Genomic DNA, 6,317 nt, shown 5'->3' on the forward strand with positions numbered 1-6,317 from the left:
TTATTTTTTAAATATTGCAATGAGTTGGGTTACACTCCTCCTTGCGTCGATAATCCTCAATACTGAGGGTCGTGGCCTCCTCTAACAACTTTTCCTGTATTATCCTGCGCCATTCCTGCCTATCCTCGGGTGTGTGGATAGCAACGTAGACTGAAGTATTGAGAGTGGAGCGCATCTGGTCCGACCAACGCATTGGACTTCTGCCTCTGGGCCTTCTTCCGCCCACTTTGCCTGTTACCAGCAGCATTTCCAAATTGTCACCTCTCTTTCTGGCGATATGTCCAAAGAACTCGAAATTCCTTCGCGCGCATATATTGCTGAGGCGTATTGGAATCTTTAACTCGGTAAGAATGGATTCGTTGGTTCTGTGTTCTGTCCAACGAGTCCCGAGCATTTTCCTCCAGCACCACATCTCCGATGCGTTAGCGGTCGGCTTTCTTGAGGGTCCAAGTCTCTGCGCCGTAGAGAAAAATGGAGAAGACGAGGGGGGTGATGAGCTGCTTTTTGGTATTCCTTGAAATGTTTCTGTCCACCCATACCCGGTCCAGGGACCGGGGAGGGACATAGCTCTCTTTGCCATACCAACCCGCTTTCTGATGTCCTTATCGGAGGATCCATTACTAGCTATGACGGAGCCCAGATAAATGAAATCCTCTACGACTTCCAGGTTTAGCTTATTGGTCATAGTAAGAGAATGGCTGCGATCGACCACCATAATTTTGGACTTTGCTCTATTTATGACAAGCCCCATTATTCTGCTGGTTCGTTCCAATTTGCCCAGCAGGATGCACTTTTCCTCTTCGTTGGTCTTTGTAAAATTGACTTAACATCAGGTAGTCCCTGAGCTCGTCCACCCATTTAGACAATAAAGAAGGAATGTCGTATAGCGTCAGTGAGCGTGCTCTTCTCTCTCCGCAATAATGTGTCGATGTCGTGTCGGTTGCTGGGGTAGCAATCTTGTGGTATGCGACCGGCTCGAGCCGCCTTGGTGATTCTGATTTCTTCCGCGTGCCGGTTCGCGAATTTCCGCAAAGGAGACCCGAGGAGAAGACGTGTAAGTTGCTCTACACGTGTATACTACACGCGATAGACAAACCGCCTGATGGACGATCACGTTCACCGAATAAATAATGATAATAACAATAACAGAAGTAGACATCAGCACGTGTCAGTGTCAGCGTTGACCAGAACGGCGCCGGTGTCTATCGGTGCGGGCTCGCATTGTACACACTTAGAGTATGTTTGTTGAGTAAAATTAGAGTATGTTTTTAATTTTATGTCAAAGGCGAACATACGGCTCTTCCGATAGTGAGTAGTCACCGTCGCTTAGGGACAGAGTACACGTATTCTATTGAAGCAGAGTAAACTTGAATGGATCACTCTGTGTAATGTGAGCAGTGGAGAGAGCCAGCACGCGGCTCGGCTCCGGTCGGCGCGGCGTCAGTCCATCCGGGGCGAGCCTCGGGGGCGCGCGTCTACCAGCTGCTCACTGATAAAGCTCGCGACGCTACGACACGACACGAAAGTTGCTGTACTTGTTCATTCCTTTGGTCGTGTATTTGAATGGATTATAATATCATGTTAGATAGTTGTAATGTTTGTGTTTGTGCTTAAATGTTTACATTTTGTAAAGTAAGTAGTTTAAAAGATATCTTGTCATTCTAAAACTTCGTCATACACAAATAAACACATTGACGCATTAAAAATTAAATATTAAAACAAAAAATAATTTAATTAAATTAGCCTTTTAAAGTCTATAATTATATATTCTCAAATACGATGCGAGTTAGCGAGGTCGAATAGCGAGTTCAAGAAGGAAATTGACTTAAAAAGTGTTCACCTGCCGGTCGGACCGGTGTGTTGGCCTAGACAACTAGACACGAACAGGACGGTCAACCTGTGAAGAGTATTTGCATCTCCTTGTATCCAGGGGAGCGCACAGCGGGACACGGACTCAGCGTACCTGCACCGTGTGCTACGTGCGTTGTTTACTGAACTGTGCTGCGTGCTGCTCACCTGTGACGAGGGTGCCACACATGTGCAGCAGCACTCGGCAATGGGGCAGACCAGATCTAGAATTGAGTCGCCGGCGCGCTATGGGTGGCGGCTTATTGTTAGCTCGCGCGGACCCTGCTTGGAACTGAGTAGTGGAGTGAACGGACACACCAAATAACTGTCGCTGCTTTATCGCCATATAGTTAGTTATATTGATTCGTTTCAATATACCCAAATGTCTATTAACATCTTTCTCTCAAGTTGGATGCCATGCAACGTGCACCGGTCCTGAGAAGATCCGGCGGAATAAGCTCAGCAGGCTTGTTCTTATATACCTTATATTTTTTTAATGTCAAAAAAATTAACGACACTACTGCGGTATTACATAAATATAAAATAATAGGAATTGAATGAAATGAAATGTAGAGGTGGAGAGCGTACACTGCCAGTCTATCGAGGGTCCTGTTGAGTGCCAATTCGGCCAGTGTTTAACTTTATAAAAGAACTTGTTGCATTGAAGTTCCTTGATTGATTTATTTCTTAGAACATGCTGTAGTTGAACCTATGCAGCTCTGCCGCCACCGACTGCCAAAGACTCTCCTTAAACATTGTTTGATGATGGAACTCCATGATGGAAACACCATGCAGAGAAGTTCATTCAAAAGTGGCATAGTGTATGGCCAAAAAAAATCTGGAAATGCACCGTAGCTGAAAATATTCCTTATAGGTATTGCAAATGAACTCTGTACCTGTAGCAGGCGATGCGAAGGTGAAAAAGAGATAAGGCGATCGAGATGAAACAATTCTTATGATCATGCCCCATGGAACACATATTAACAAAAACGCAGAGAGAACCGAAATCCCTGCTGCATTTGCCACGATAAGTCCGTGCAGTAATATTTTGAGATTTGTACGAAGGGACATCCGTTATTGAACATACGGTTGAGAAGCCTCGAGGCGGGTAAAGGCCTCACGTTGTGTGTCTTAGTTCAGCAAACACTTAACACTAAGTGGGTTATGGCTTTTACTTACGTCTGGGCAGTAAATATACGAGGAGAACATTAATCTTTAAGTTATGAATAGTAGAGGCAATGTTTGAGTCGCAAACATAACGTGAAGACGCTAAGTTCAACACTTGTGAATGCGAAAGCAACTTTACGAACCATATTATCAGTCAAATTGTGATATTATTTTATTGGTATAATTTTAATCCAGGTTCAAAGTTCAGATGATGTGATTGTGCAATTCCACATACATGGATCCTCGCAGCTTACTCCATCAGTCCAAGCACAGTAGTGCGCCAGTAATGGACGCGATGTTCAACATTACAGCAGAGCGTCAGAAGTTCTACGCTAGTGCAGCCTTCAAGGACATGTCTAAGAATAAAGACGTAGAGGTATGTTTGTTTGTGAAGTGATCTTAACATCGCGCAATCGCGCGGTTTCACATCAAGGTGCTCGGCGGGGGTCGGCGGGGGTCGGCGGCAGTGCATCCCTGTCAACCTTCGATGCATCACCAGTTGTCACTCTGCTCGAAGTAAAAGATTTAATCGAAGATGTAAAGGGCGTCTTAGTAGTAGTGCACTTATTCGTTTCAAAATAAAAATAAAGTATTTCTTGAGCTAGTTATAGTTATTTATTGGATTGTAAGGAAGACATGTCCCGATTTAGTATGGAATAAAATATCCGTCAAATGACCCCCACGGCTCCGTCGACCAGCCATTATTCTTTTCATGAATTTCCATGAATTTTTCATAGAAATGTGGCTGTATCTCACGGATGACCCGTTGGATCTCGAATTTCAACTCAATAATTGTTTCTGGTTTCTTCGCATAAGCCTGAAATTCCACAAAACTCCAAAGGAAAAAATCGCACTGCGTCAAATCGCATGATCTTGGTAGCCAATTGACATCAGAATTTCTATAGAAAATATGTTCTGGACATCGTCACTGCAATAAAGTTATTTTTTATTTTAACTGAAGGTGGAGGTCTTTTGTCAAACTTCTCTGTGTAGCAAGCACTTCGTGCAATTTGAAGTTGTTGAGAACGATGACAAATTGATGTTGTCGGTTGTTCGGTGACACTTTCGTTTTTTTTAATTTTTTTATTGCTTACATTGGAGGACGAGCCCATAGACATCTACAGCGTAAACGCCGTCACCCATCTTGAGATAATATGGGTTCTAAGGTTTCAGTATAGTTACGACCCCCCACCCTTCAAACTAAAACGCATTATTGGTTCACGGCAGAAATCGGCAGGGTGGTGGTACATACCCGTGTGTACTCATAAGATGCCCTACCACCAGTAAAATCGCTTACACCAGCAATGTTTTCAAGAGACCGACCGGCACATTGACGGCACAGGAGTCTTGCTGCCCATAAACCGACCCGGTTTCTTCAAAATTTTTAACCACTCTTCGAATGGTTGGGACATTAGGTGCGCTTTCTCGACTGAAAATTCTTCGAAGCTTGCGAGCGATCTCAGCATACCTTTCCAAATGATTGTAATAAGTTTTCAAAATTAAAAGGCATTGCCTTTCTTAAAGCGCTCCATTTTCAATAATCGTAATAAACATTATGTGACAGCTGCCGAATTTCAGAGTTTCAAAGCCACTTAAATATTAAATGTATCTATGGTCGCCACTGGCACAAAAATATGACACTAAATTTAAAAAGCAATTCTTACTAGGACACCCAATTTAACAGCAAAAAGCTCTGCCTCCGACGATATGTTTTATTTATGTTTCAAATCTGTACCCGGCCAACCTATCGTTATGTTTGTCATTATTTCCAATGACGTTATGTTGTAGCTCGTTTCAAAAACCCCAGTCGTTTCGACGCGTCGTTCCTGTTGCTTCACAAACGAAGCAGACACTCATCGGTCCGGCTCCGAAAGACTCGAGCTACCGTTCGATTAGACTTTTAAAGTCTCTTGGCAAATTGTATGGGCGTTTCTCTGGCACTTTCGTTAGCTCGGACTTCATTTGCAGCCCGTATTCAAAAGCAAAATGCCCAGCTTGGATCCCGCCTCTAATATTTGCTTTTTCCTTTGGTTTAGTTAGAATTAAAGCGCTTTCCACCTGTGTGTTTGTTACCGCTCACATCGTTGTAATGCTAATAACGCTTGAGAGATGCCCGGTGACAGTGTGCTGTTGACTACATTTTAAACCTCCTCGGAAAAGGAAAAATATGTACTTATAGCTGAAGCAATGTCTGGTGGCATCAATGGCCCGATATTCGTGTTTGTAGGTGGAGGCGACAAAGTTAGTCCACTTAGTTTAAAACAGAAAGGCTTCACGGATCTTAATAGCGATTCATTGCAAGGTTTAATAACCCATTGCTTCTGTGAGATGCATTCTCTATTGATTTCTATGCAGCTATCTCGTTGTACTGTCGTCAATATATGACAATATATGAGGAAGTAGGCTACGTAAGTTAATCCCTCTACTTTTTTCCGTTATTATTGGGTTTGAGTTGTACTGTATTGGAACTTAGATCAATATTAAGGTTGGAAAATCAAAGAAAAACCTTAAAAACAGTTTTACGGTATAATACGGAGTGACGATGCAACAGCGCCCACCGAACCCATTCTAGCGAGGGATCTGAATCCAGCACATCGGGCGAGTAACGGGATTTAATGGTAGACTGGGTGCCCGATGTACTATCGGAGCGAAACTCTCTGGGTTGATTTAAGGCACTGAGATCGGTCGATCGGTTCCCTTCAGGGGTATTCTCTATAGTCTTCGATATGTATCTATGTTGTAAAAAATATTGCTTTATACTGCACTGGGCTTATGGATTCCCGGGACACCTAGTGTTAAGCGTTACCTGATGCTATTAAGTAACATGAAAACAAATGTTTAAAATTGACTGCACCTAAGTTAGACAAGTAGACACTAACATTATAAACGATCGTAAGTAGAGAGCGTCTTGAGCTTCTCGCAACGGTATTTCTTTGGCATGAAGATTGAGTTGCGCTCATAGCGGGGTCGGCACGCGTCCAAAATAGCGAACGGATGTAGTTGTGCAGCGTGTTGTGGAGGCGGCCCGTCTCGCGCTGCGGGACCACGCTGTCGGTGTGCAACTGTTTCCGTCCGGCAGAAGAGGGTTGTTCGTGTCGCTTATCATATTTACTCGTTGGACTCCTCGAGGGAACGCTTTAAGGAAATCAATGTTCAACCTTCAGGCTCAAGAATATGCTTGCGTTCCCAACGGTTCAAATCAATATCGGAACTCTTATAGGTGGGTGGCTGAGTGGGCACATCCTCGACAACATCTCACAAGGCTTCAATACTGCCTGTTCATAATTTAAGAAAATGAACTA

This window comes from Bombyx mori, chromosome 9 (assembly GCF_030269925.1).
Source record: "Bombyx mori chromosome 9, ASM3026992v2".
NCBI classification, from domain to species: Eukaryota; Metazoa; Arthropoda; class Insecta; order Lepidoptera; family Bombycidae; genus Bombyx; species Bombyx mori.